The 13,623-nt window shown below is 39.5% G+C and overlaps 1 pseudogene; it reads right to left on the reverse strand.

Annotated features, from left to right (window-relative positions):
- Positions 1-1,324: 1,324 nt before the first annotated feature.
- LOC129558984 (heterogeneous nuclear ribonucleoproteins A2/B1 pseudogene) lies at positions 1,325-2,295 on the reverse strand (annotated as a pseudogene).
- Positions 2,296-13,623: the final 11,328 nt, after the last annotated feature.

Raw genomic sequence — 13,623 nt, forward strand, 5'->3', positions numbered from 1 at the left:
GCAAATTATTCTCTTTTTTGTATGTTTTGTTTCTTTAATTATTTTTTAATTAAAGGACAACTGCTTTACAGAATTTTGCTGTGTTCTACCAAACCTCAACTTCAACTAGCCATAGGGATACACATGTCCCCTCCCTCTTGAACCTCCCTCCCATCTCCCTCCCCACCCCACCCCTCCAGGTTGATATAGAGTCCCTGTTTAAGTTTCCTGAGATATACAGCAAATTCCCATTGGCTACCTATTTTAATATGGTAATATAAGTTTCCATGTCACTCTTTCCATACACCTCACCGTCTCCTCCCCTCCCGCCATGTCCATAAGCCTGTTCTTTATGTCTGTTTCTCCAATGCTGCCCTGCAAATAAATTCTTCAGGACCATCTTTATAGATTTTGTATAAATGTGTTAGTATGTGTTATTTACCTTTCTCTTTCTGACTTTCTTCACTTTGTATAATAGGCTCTAGATTCATCCACCTCAACAGAACTGACTCAAAGGCATTCCTTTTTATGGCAGAGTAATGTTCCATTGTGTATATGTACCACAACTTCTTTATCCATTCATCTGTTGATGGGCATCTAGGTTGCTTCCATGTTCTAGCTGTTGTAAATAGTGCTGCAATGAACATTGAGGAACATGTACTTTTTCAATTTTGGTTTCGTCAACGTATATGCCTAGGAGCCAGATTGCTGGGTCATATGGAGGTTTTATTTCTAGTTTTTAAAGGAATCTCCATACCATCTTCCATAGTGGCTGGATCAATTTACATTTCTACCAACAGTGCAAGAGGGTTCCCTTTTCTCCACACCCTCTCCAGCATTTATTGTTTTCTTTTTTTCCTTTAGAAGTCTTTATTAAATCATAAATGTACAACAACTTCTTAATTACAAGACACTTCAGTTTTTTAAATGTCTCATTATACCATGATCCTAGAAAACAGTTTTTCAAAACTTTGTGAGAAAAATCTTGAAAACAGGTTCACATGTCACTGGACACTTAAAAAATTAATGTTATCAAAGAAAGGATGCTTCTATCCTCTTACTTGAAAGAAACAAAAAAATTGGGAAACTGTCTCAAAAGCAATGTTTTTCATTCTTTCCTCCATAGTAAGGTGATGTTCTTAAGTATACCAATCCATTCACAAATGACTCTGCATCTGTTCTGGTGTCTTCTGCTACATCACTGCCACAGTCATGACATGACTGAGAAAAGAGTTTTCATTAATTATTTGGATAGCCTAAAGCTGCCCTGTTACCTCTGGGTTCTTATTCTCTCCTCTTTGTACAGTCAAGTCCATGTAAAATAGGAAGCTAAAGATCCTCTTGTCTATCCAAATCCAAGTCCTCCACCACCATAAACTCCTCCTCCTCCTCCATATCCGGGGGCTAACTCCCAAATTGCCAGTTCCTGGTCATCCTCCACACCTATTATAACCATGACCAAGTCCACTGAGCACTTCTTAATCCATCAGATCGTCCTCCAAACTACTTCCTCGTCCTGACCCTGGTCCAACATTTCCATCATCACCAGGATAATCTCCAAAACCAGCTTTGCCTCCCCTTCCACTTCTAGAAGCCTGGACTTGTTGCATTTTAGGTCGAGAAAAGGCCTTTCTCACTTCTGCATGATGGCCGTTGATGGTATGGTTTTTCTGCAACACAATCTTATCCACGGGATCATGGTCATCAAAAGTCACATATCCAAAGCCTCTTTTTCTTCCAGACTCTCTATCAGTAATTATCTCAATGGCATTGATTTTTCCATATTTCTCAAAGTAATCTCTAAGATGATGTTCCTCCGTATCTTCAATTCCACCAACAAACAGCTTCTTCACAGTTAGGAAAACCCCTCGCTGTCCAGATTCCTCTCTTGGGACAGCACGTTTGGGGGTAATTGTTTTCCCATCAGTAGAATGAGGTCTGCCAGCCATGGCAGCATCCACTTCAGCTACGGATGAAAAGGTGACAAAACCAAACCCTCTCGATCTTTTGCTTGCAGGGTCCCTTATGATCTCACAGCTTATAAGCTTTCCCCACTGCTTGTAGTAGTTCGTCAGACTTTCTTCTGTGGTTTCAGAGCTCAAACCACCAATAAAGAGTTTACGGAATTGTTCTTGTTCCTTCTTTTTCCTCCAAGAAGTAACAGTTTGGAAACTTTGCTCGATCTTGGACTCCATCACTTCAGCCATTTTCCCCAGATCTGAGGAGAGAACCTCCACTGCTCCAGGAACAACACCTTCTAGGAGCACCTTCACAAAGACCTGGTGCCACCCTTTGAAATTCTTGAGCACCTTTCAATTTTCCAGAACAGTCTGATTTGTGAATACTGGTTCTCCCAGTTCCAAGAGCTATCCTGTGACCCACACCTGAGACGAAGGCAACCAGTAGCTTGCTGGAGGTAGTCAGCATTTATTGTTTGTAGACTTTTTGATGATGACCATTCTGACCAGTGAGAGGTGATATCTCATTGTAATTTTGATTTGCATTTCTCTAATAATCAGTGATGTTGAGCATCTTTTCATGTGTTTGTTAGTCATCTGTGTGTCTTCTTTGGAGAAATGTCTATTTAGATCTTTCCCCCACTTTTTGATTGGATTATTTGTTTTCCTGGTATTGAGTTGTATGAGCTGCTTGTATATTTTGGAAATTAATCCTTTGTCAGTTGTTTCATTTGCTATTATTTTCTCCCATTCTGAGGGTTGTCTTTTCACCTTGCTTATAGTTTCCTTTGCTGTGTAGAAGCTTTTAAGTTTAATCATGTCCCATTTGTTTACTTTTGATTTTATTTGCAAATTATTCTTGGGTCTGAATTTCCATATCATATTTTCAAGCTCCTCTGCCTTCCTTCCCCATCAGTTCAAGCAGATCTACATATTTGTGATTTTTAATGTTTGTGTTCCATTACTTTAAAAAACATACTGTGTATTTACATATGTTGCAGTTGTAACCATGAGTGAAAATTTATTGTATCAGGAGAGATTATTCCTGTCTAGAGTTCCCCAAACTCAAACCAAAACCAAACCGATGGGTGTGTCTGCTGCATTCTTGATGTCATGGTTAGATAGATGTCCGGTGGATAAAGGAGATAATGAAGGAAGCTCTTTGAGCTCTGAGGAGGACAGCTGCTCTGTGCAGTCAAGACATCATGATTATTAATTACCTTTACTCATTTTCAAAGCATCTGAGCTCTCATGGCCTGATTCTCCTCTCTTAGTGCTCCCCAGTGTGTCCCTTAAACACATTTAATCTTCAGCTGATTTCAAAAGAAGCAACATCTTGTAGAGATGGGTGGAACTGGAACAGAGGAAAAGCATAATCCATTTCTTTGATGATTCTTTTAAGATTACTCACTCTTATATTGAGCTATTTTGAATATTTTGCTACTGGTATTATGTCAGTAGGCTTCCCACATGGCACAGAGGTAAAGAATCCACCTGCCAGTGCAAGAGAGGCAAGACAGGCAGGTTCAATCCCTGGGTCAGGCGACGCACTCCAGTATTCTTGCCTGGAGAATCCCATGGACAGAGGAGCCTGGCAGGCTGCAGTCCACAGGGTCACAATGAGTCAGACATGACTGAGCACACACACAGCATGCTACATTAGTTTTTTGTTTTTTAACTTTAAAAAAATTAAATAATGCTATCTGGTGGTGAAAATAAATACATTAATATCTGGATGAAACTTCTAGAATTTAAAAAATTTAGCCAGAAAGGAAAACACCAATACAGTATAATAATGCATATATATGGAATTTAGAAAGATGGTAACGATGACCCTGTATACAAGACAGCAAAAGAGACACAGATGTGTAGAACAGTCTTTTGGACTCTGTGGGAGAGTGCAAGGGTGGGATGATTTGGGAGAATGGCATTGAAACATGTGTATTATCATATGTGAAGTGAATCGCCAGTCCAGGTTCAATGCATGATACAGGATGCTCGGGGCTGGTGCACTGGGATGACCCAGAGGGATGGGATGGGGAGGGAGGTGGGAGGGGGGTTCAGAATGGGGACACATGTACACCCGGGGCGGATTCATGTCAATGTATGGCAAAAACAATACAATATTGTAAAGTAATTAGCCTCCAATTAAAATTTAAAAAATTAAAAATAAATAAAAATAAAGTCCTGTGAACAATGTCAAAAAAAAATAAAAAATAATAAAATAAAAATTTCTTTTTGTATTGTAGTAGCCTTCAGTTCAATTCAGTTCAGTCACTTAGTCGTGTCCGACTCTTTGCGACCCCATGAACCACAGCACACCAGGCCTCCCTGTCCATCACCAACTCCCGGAGTTCACTCAAACTCATGTCCATCGAGTCGGTGATGCCATCCAGCCATCTCATTCTCGGTCGTCCCCGTCTCCTCCCACCCCCAATCCCTCCCAGCATCAGACTCTTTTCCAGTGAGTCAACTCGTCGCATGAGGTGGCCAAAGTATTGGAGTTTCAACTTTAGCATCAGTCCTTCCAATGAACACCCAGGATTGATCTCCTCTAGAATGGACTGGTTGGATCTCCTTGCAGTCCAAGGGACTCTCAAGAGTCTTCTCCAGCACCACAGTTCAAAAGCATCAATTCTTCGGCGATCAGCTTTCTTCACAGTCCAACTCTCACATCCATACATGACCACGGGAAAAACCATAGCCTTGACTAGACGGACCTTGGTTGGCAAAGTAATGTCTCTGCTTTTTAATATGCTATCTAGGTTGGTCATAACTTTCCTCCCAAGGAGTAAGCGTCTTTTAATTTCATGGCTGCAATCAGTAGCCTTACTGCTCCAATAATTTTTAATGAGTGACTGAAATCTTTGGAAAGTAAAATGAAGATCTGACACATCAGATGTCAGTAAATAGTTTGGAATTTATTTAGCCAGACGCAAATGTACAGTGATAAAGTTCTCAACTCAGAAAATCTTTTCACCCATAAAGAGTGGTGAGAAATTGTGTAAAGCTGTGAAGCTGGTTCTCATCTTAAATAACTAGAGTAGTAATTTCCTGGTATCTGGTCTTATCATTTCCTCTCTAGTCACACATTTAAAAAAATGAGATCCACCTATGAAATTCTGGGCTGTTCTTGTGGGTGATGGGCCAACTGCCTGAAGAGATATTATGTTGTACCAATTTCCTCTAAATTTTGCTCACTCCTGCAATCTAGTTATATCTGAAACCTAGTGGGGTACACTTGCTGGAAGGTGTTTTTGTTTTATTTTCTTTGCATGAGAACCTGTATGAACCCAATGGGGATAGACGGATGAACGTAGAGGCCAATATAAATGAAAAACTATATTTTACTCATCCTCTCTATCCTTTAAGGACTAAAGTACATCCTAAGAGAGAACTTATCAAAATGGGAAGTGCCTCCAGGCAACAAAGTTGATCCTTCCTTCTGTCTTCTGATTTCACTGAAAATTGGCTTTTTCTGGGAGGATAGGGAGTAGGTCTGGCACAAAGATAGTGTTCAATAAATGTTTGCTGAATTAAATCAAACTGAAGAATCCTTCTCCCCTTGTAGGCCTCATAAGAGGAGACTTCAACCAAAATGAAATTTCTAATATGCTAATCTGCCACATCACTTCCCTGCTTAAAAACCCTTCAGTGGCTTCATAATCCAGATCAAACTCCTTACAGAGTCATTTGCAACCTGGTCCCTGTGTACTTTTCTTTTTTTTAACTTTTGGTCACACCTTGTGGCATTCCTGACCAGGAATTGAACCTGTAACCCATGCTTTGGGAGGCAGAGTCTCCACCGCTGGGCCACCTGGGGAGTCTGCCCTCAGTGCACTTTTCTTGGCTTATCTCCTCTCACTCTTCACTCCCTCACTTCACTTCTATGTCCTGAAGCAAATGTGTATCCATGTGCAGGCAAGTGCATGTATATACAGGCACGCGCACACACACACACACACACACACACACACACACACAAACTGAATAGATCTATTCATACCAGACTACTTGCCTTTCCCCAAGCCCTCTCAGTTCAGTTCAGTTCAGTTCAGTCGCTCAGTCGTGTCCGACTCTACGCGACCCCATGAATCACAGCACGCCAGGCCTCCCTGTCCATCACCAACTCCCGGAGTTCACTCAAACTCATGTCCACAGAGTCGGTGATGCCATCCAGCCATCTCATTCTCCGTCGTCCCCTTCTCCTCCCGCCCCCAACCTTTCCCAGCATCAGAGTCTTTTCCAGTGAGTCAACTCATCGCATGAAGCGGCCAAAGTATTGGAGTTTCAGCTTTAGCATCAGTCCTTCCAATGAACACCCAGGATTGATCTCCTCTAGAATGGACTGGTTGGATCACCTTGCAGTCCAAGGGACTCTCAAGAGTCTTCTCCAACACCACAGTTCAAAAGCATCAATTCTTCAGCGATCAGCCTTCTTCACAGTCCAACTCTCACATCCATACATGACCACGGGAAAAACCATAGCCTTGACTAGACGGACCTTTGTTGGCAAAGTAATGTCTCTGCTTTTTAATATGCTATCAAGGTTGGTCATAACTTTCCTTCCAAGGAGAAGGCGTCTTTTAATTTCATGGCTGCAGTCAGCATCCGCAGTGATTTTGGAGCCCAAAAAAATAAAGTCTGACACTGTTTCCACTGTTTTTCCATCTATTTCCCATGAAGTGATGGGACCAGATGCCATGATCTTCGTTTTCTGAATGTTGAGCTTCAAGCCAACCTTTTCACTCTCCTCTTTCACTTTCATCAAGAGGCTTTTGAGTTCCTCTTCACTTTCTGTCATAAGGGTAGTGTCATCTGCATATCTGAGGTTATTGATATTTCTCCCAAGGCCTCTACGCTCTGCCAAAACTTTTCTCACCCAAGCACCCTTTTTCACTTTACCTGGTGAACTCTTAATGATTTAAAAGCGTTTAGCTCTAACACTATCTCTGCTATGAACCTTTTCTTGACTTTTTCTTGTGGACAGTAGTGGTTTTTTTCCTTTGTGCTCAAAAAAAAAAAAAAAAAAAACCCTCATAACACACTCCAAAATAATGCAGTTAGTCTGCTAAAATTGTTTCCGTGGACATCTTTTTCACTATACTGTTTCTCAAGAGCAGTAACTGTATTCTATTTTAAAAATCATTATTTGCTGCTTTGAATGGTAGTGGACCCCATCTAACACTTATTCAATGTTTATTAAAGGCGTGTATGACGGGCTTCCCTGGTGGCTCAGAGGTTAAAGCGTCTGCCTCCAATGCGGGAGACCGGGGTTCCATCCCTGGGTCTGGAACATCCTCTGGAGAAGGAAACGGTAACCCACTCCAGTATTCTTGCCTGGATAATCCCATGGACGGAGAAGCCTGGTAGGCTACAGTCCACGGGGTCGCAAAGAGTCAGACACGACTGAGCGACGGAACGGAACGGAATGACAGGTGGTAAAAAACTAAGCACTAATATACAATCTCTGTTATTTAATAGAAAAACCCACTGAAGAGCTCTTTGTCGCTCCCCAGGTTGGTGTGGTCATGCCACTGAGGTCTTATCTATAAGACGTGACTGAACAAGATCTGTGACACTTCCTTGCCACTTTCGTATTAGGACACTGCTTGCTCTTCGTTTCCTTTGTCTTTTCTGCTGCGCACTGAAAAACGGTGACAGTTGAGCAGTCTTGAACCCACAGATGGAAACTTGTGTTGAAGTTAGCTGAGCTTCCCTGACAGCCTGGGAACCTACATAACCTGGGCGAGCTACCAGACCATCCTACTCTGGGTTGTCATATTAGAGAAAAGTAAATTTCTGCCATAGTTAAGCCATAATATTTGTTAGAACAACTCAGTTTTCCCTTCAGTACTGCAAGGAGATCCAACCAGTCCATTCTAAAGGAGATCAATCCTGGGTGTTCATTGGAAGGACTGATGCTAAAGCTGAAACTCCAATACTTTGGCCACCTCATGCGATGAGTTGCCTCACTGGAAGACTCTGATGCTGGGAAGGATTGGGGGCAGGAGGAGAAGGGGACGACCGAGAATGAGATGGCTGGATGGCATCACCGACTCTGTGGACATGAGTTTGAGTGAACTCCGGGAGTTGGTGATGGACAGGGAGGCCTGGCGTGCTGTGATTCATGGGGTCGCAGAGAGTCGGACACGACTGAGCGACTGAACTGAACTGAACTGAATATGGTTAAAGTGGAGCCTATTTTCTATGATGCTGAAGCCTTATTTTCTTTAGTTTTGTGCCATAAAAAACAGTTTTTGTTTTTATATTAGGGTATAACCTGAAAATATATCATGAGAAACATTTAAATATTACTTTTAATGATGAGCTTCAAGATTGTCTCAAATTTCTCAGTTCATATTCCAACATTATCATTCCCTACCTGTTAAACTCAAATAATAATAAAAAACAAGAGCAAAAATTAAAAAAACATTCCAGATGTCTCAGAGAATAGAAACGTTTCTTTAATCTTTAAAAAAATTCTAAGTTACTCTCAACTTGTACATTTTCTTTCCAGGTTAGGAACTGGTCATCAGTTTCAGGCTTGACCTTGTCTCGTTTTCTAGGAAAATCTTGACCTCTGGAGGAAGAGTTGAAGAAATACCAGACCAAGAGTCAGGGCATGATTCTTGCCCTCAGGACCAATTCAGATTTGTCTATTTAAAAAAAAAATTAAATAAATTAATTTAAAAAATTAATTCTAGAGACAGAATGCCTTATTCTTTCAGAGACCTCCATTTTTTCCTCTTAAGGCCTTCTGTTGATTAGGTGAGCCTCACCCACACTATGGAAAACATTCTGCTTTACTCAAAATTTACTGATTTAAATGTTAATATCTAAAAAGCAACATCTAGACTGGTGTTTAACCAAACATCTGGCCACCATAGCTTAGCCAAGTTGATACATAAAATTAACCATCACAAGTGTTTTTTTTTAATTGAAAGATAATTGCTTTACAGAATTTTGCTGTTTTCTGTCAAACCTCAGCATGTATCAGCCATAGGGCTACATATATCCCCTCCTTTTTAACCTCCCTCCCATCTCCCTCTCCACCCCACCCCTCTAGGTTGATACAGAGCCCCTGTTGGAGTTTCCTGAGCCACACAGCAAATTCCCCTTGGCTATCTATTGTACATATAGTAATGTAAGTTTCCATGTTACTCAGATTCGTGTACTTTTTATTTTGAAAACCCAATATGCATCCTTCTTTCTGTCTCTGATATCTACAATCATGTTTTCGAAAACTGAATGGTAACCCAAGATCCTATAAGACAGGAGTTCCTTCCTTGCAAAATACCAGTGACCTCTGTCAGGACACATGCCCTTAATTCAGAGCATATGACTGAGTGCTTGGCCTGCTTAGTAGAAACCCCCATTCTTTGGAGATTGTCCTCCAGTAAGAACCACTAGATGTCTGTTTTTATAGTCCATACATGGCATCTTTTGCTCGTCATGAGACTTTCGTTATACCTATGGTCTGGTTTAGTCTCCTATCCCAACTCAGTGCCGAACACTCTCAAATGAAAAAACCCTTGTTTTAGTATTTCTTTGTTCATTGGAGTTAATGGGTAGTTGTGATTATGTCCTGAGATATGATGCTGTTGGTGAATTGCTTTGTCTCTGTCATGTATTTCTCGCCTTTTTAAAAAAATCACAAATTACTTCTTCCCACACTTTTATTACCAGGTTCTCTTACTTTCAGTAAAGCTGGCAATCCAATATCTCTCTTCTCACTCCTTTGGCCTTTATAGACGTAAGCATGTGCGCTGTCCTGACCATGAAGTGGTCTCCTTTCACTGGTAACATCAATTGATCCAAGAATGGGGAAATGGCTTAAGTGAGACCTCAATATCTTTTCAGGGACTGATATTTTAACAGTTGCTAGAGCGGACAGTTTTTCCTCTCTCCTTCTGAGATTATGAGCTGTAAAGGCATTTCAATCTGGAGACGCTAATGGCCAATAATGGGGAATGGTTACATCATGACATCTTTTGAACACTTGGGCTCATGTTTTTTCCTGTTGCTTCCAATAAATATTCAATAAATTAGAGCTGGTTTTCTTTCATTTACAAGAAAATTTATCTAGAATAAGGGTTTCAGACTATGATCCTACCATCTGTTTTACAAATGGTTTTACTGGAACATAGGTGCACCCATTTGTTTACTTATTTTCCATGGTTCCTTTCTCACTGCAATAGCTGAGTCAAGTAGTTGTGGCAGATACTGTGTGCCCTACGGAGCCCACAATATTTACTACATGACCCTTCATAGCAAAGTTTGCCAACTTTTATGACTTTCAAAATAGACTTTCTTAAAGGAACTTTTTCTTTTGGAACAATTTAAAGCATTTTTAAATAGAACTTTTTTTTTCTTTTCCCATAAGCACTATGTCTTCCCTGAAGTAGACAGAATAAAAAACAAATTATGGCTTGAAGGTTTGATTAAAAGTGCAGCCCCAAATAGAAGGGAGTTTTTGTACTGTTGGTTTGTGCTTGATAACGCTTTGTTGATTTCTAAGTGATTTCTATCCATTTGCCTTGGGTATAATCAAGTTAGGTATGCCTTAAGAATTTTATACATTATAGCGAGACATGTACTAGAGGAACAGTTAATTTTTGAGGTGATATTGGCACTTTCTGACCCTTATAATTTGTAGAAGTTATTTATAACTTGTATAATGCATAGGGTTGTCCGGTATGGTAGCTACTAGTGACAGGCGTGACTACTGACACTCGAGATGAGCCAGTCTGAATCAAAATATGCCAATGGTGCCAAATTTATAACTGACTTTAGAGTTTAAAAATGACACAAAGAATGTAAACTATTGCAGTGATAACTTTGTGCATGTGTGTATGCTGAGTTGCTTCAGTCATGTCCGATTCTTTGCAACCCTATGGACTGTAGCCCACCAGGTTCCTCTGTCCTTGGGATTCTCCAGGCAAACACACTGGAGTGGGTTGCCATTTTCTCCTCCAGGGGATCTCCCTGGCCCAGGAATTGAACCTGTGTCCCTTGATTATCCTACATTGACAGTGGGGTTCTTTACCACTAGCACCACTTGGGAAACCCAATGATAATTTTAATATTTATTAAATGTTGAAATGATAATATTTTGGATATGTTGAATTAACAAAAAAATATATTGTTGAAACTACTTTATACTTATTTCTTTCAAACTTTTAAAAAATGGATCCTAAAAAATTTACCTTTGTTGCTCACATTATATGTTTTTTTCTTTTTCCAAATGTTTTATCAAATTAAATTGCAAAATTTAAAAAAGTATACAACCCAGTACCCAAAAGTTTATCTTGATGTCCCTACTTCCTGTCTCTACCCTACCCTGAGTCAGCCACACTGATTTCTTTTAGCTGCTTTGTCTCAGCCATCTAGGCTTTTTAAAAGCCTTAGACTCAGTCTCAGACAGAGCAGAAGGCTTTCCAGTACCTCGAGGCAGGGGACTGAACTTAAAGTTAAGGATTAAATCTTCTGCTTCTTCAAGGTAGAGGTCAGCTAAGCTCAGAGTGGAATTTATTGTTTCCAACTTAATGGCTTGCACAACTTTTTCTACAACAACAATGGCATCTTCAGTGGTGTAATCCCTCAGACTTTCATGATATTCTCTATTGGGTTTTTTTTTTTCATAGCATTGACCATTTTTTCCATAGACTACTGTATGTAATGAGGTTTAAAGTCCTCTAATGATCCTCGCTTCTAGAGAATTAGAGACATTGTGTTTAAGGCAGCAGATTACTGGAGAGTCCTTGATGTTGGACTCATGGAGTTCCAGGTGGCCAGCAACATTGCCCAACAGCAAAAGAACTGTAAAAGGCAGTCTCTTACTGGCAAAGTATTTTCTGACTTCAGGGACAAAACATCAATGGAATTAAACTGGAAAAAAGGGTTCTTGTTGTACAGTCTTTCTTGTCAGACCACTGAAAGACTAGCGGCTGGGGTTTACCTTTTCCCTTCAAGACTTGGGGTCTAGTTAACATTACAGTCAAGAACAGTCCTGATCATAAACCTGAGCGCATTTGCACAGAACAGTGGAGTTAGTCTATCCTGTCCAGACTTAAATCTTGTGCTCACTTCTCTTTTCTACTAATAAGTGTTTTTTTGTGACATTTTTTCCCAAAGTAGGGCATTTTAGACTGCATTAAAAGCATGTTCATGCATGTATTTTTTCTCCTCAATGATTTTCTTAATGACATGGGAACTTGTTTGCTGACTCCTGGTCAGCTGAAGCTGCTGCTTCTGTTATCTCGACATTTTTAAAGCTAAACATCTTTCTAAAATTATCAAACTGTCCTCTGTTGGCATTAAATTCTCCAGCTGTAGATCCCTAGCATTTCTTTTGCTTTAAGTTGTCATCTAGTGACTTTGCTTTTTCTCGAATCACATCAGTGTCTGCCTGTATGCCTTTATCATAGCAACCTGCACCTGCATAAAAGCTGCACAAGATAAAGCAGACATTTCACAAAATGTGCAACAGTTTTGTGTCTGCTGGTGTAGATGCAGTGACAGCAACACAAACATTCTCCCGCTCTCTTTTTTTTTTTTTTAACAATGATCCTTGCTGGATGAAATGGCAGACAACTATAACTGCAAACCTCAATCTGCGGTACACATCGAGCAATTCAACTTTTTCTTGTAATGTCATGACTCTTGTCTGCTTCTTAGGAGCACTTCCATCATCACTAGTGGGACTTCATATGGGTCCCATGGTGTTATTCAGTGTTTACAGTACAACACTAAGCATAATGAAAAATATGAGAGATCTGCAAGAGATGACTTTTTACTGCAGTATGCAATTTACTGGAGAGATGAATGGCTCATGTGATGGTTAGCATCACCTGGCATTTTAAGCTGATACTAGCAACATGTGAGCTCTCTGCAATTGCAGCAGGTGGTGGCTATGAAATTATTAAATTAGTGCAATATGTACTGTAATTAGTTTTTGCAGTTATGATTTAATACTGTATCTTTATGTTTTTTTTTTTACAGTATGATTTAATACTGTATCTTTATGTTTGTTTATTAATAAATATACATAGACTTAAGAAATTGTCTCTAGGATGTATTAAATGAAAGAATCAAAATAAATTAAAAATGCATTGTACGCTACCACTTATTATGCATAAACACATTTTCTTATGCTAAGGTAAAACAATGGAAGATAAACCATAAAATTACAAATTTTAATATGGATAAGGGTAGCATTAGGTAGAGACAACTGGATAGAAGCTAAATTCTTAAGCTGTACCCAGTAGATTTGGAGAACTTTCTTTAATGAAGATGTGTATTTCATATATTTACAAAATAAATTAAAAAAAATGAACTTCAATTTTTGTCTAGTTGGTGGCATGAGTATAAAAATAGGAACTATTCCAAAAATTTTAAAGACAGAATGATATTTTTATACATCATTAGAGGATACACTGAGAATAAAATAATATGGAAAAAAGTTCCAGTGTCTTCAAGGTTATTGTGGTGGTAATTTTGAGATTATTGAATGTATCATGTTGGATAAAGCAAATGTGTAATTTTTACTTTGAGAACTGGGATTTTTGGCATGAGAAAAATTATGTTTAGATTTAAGGTCAATTAGTCTAGAATTTTAAAAATGGAAGTATCAGTATGACCTGTTGAGATACAACTGCTAAAAAAAAAAAAAAAGACTTCTAGC

Source organism: Moschus berezovskii, chromosome 8, assembly GCF_049115385.1.
Source record: "Moschus berezovskii isolate FMDL1 chromosome 8, NW_MosBer_1.0, whole genome shotgun sequence".
NCBI lineage: Eukaryota > Metazoa > Chordata > Mammalia > Artiodactyla > Moschidae > Moschus > Moschus berezovskii.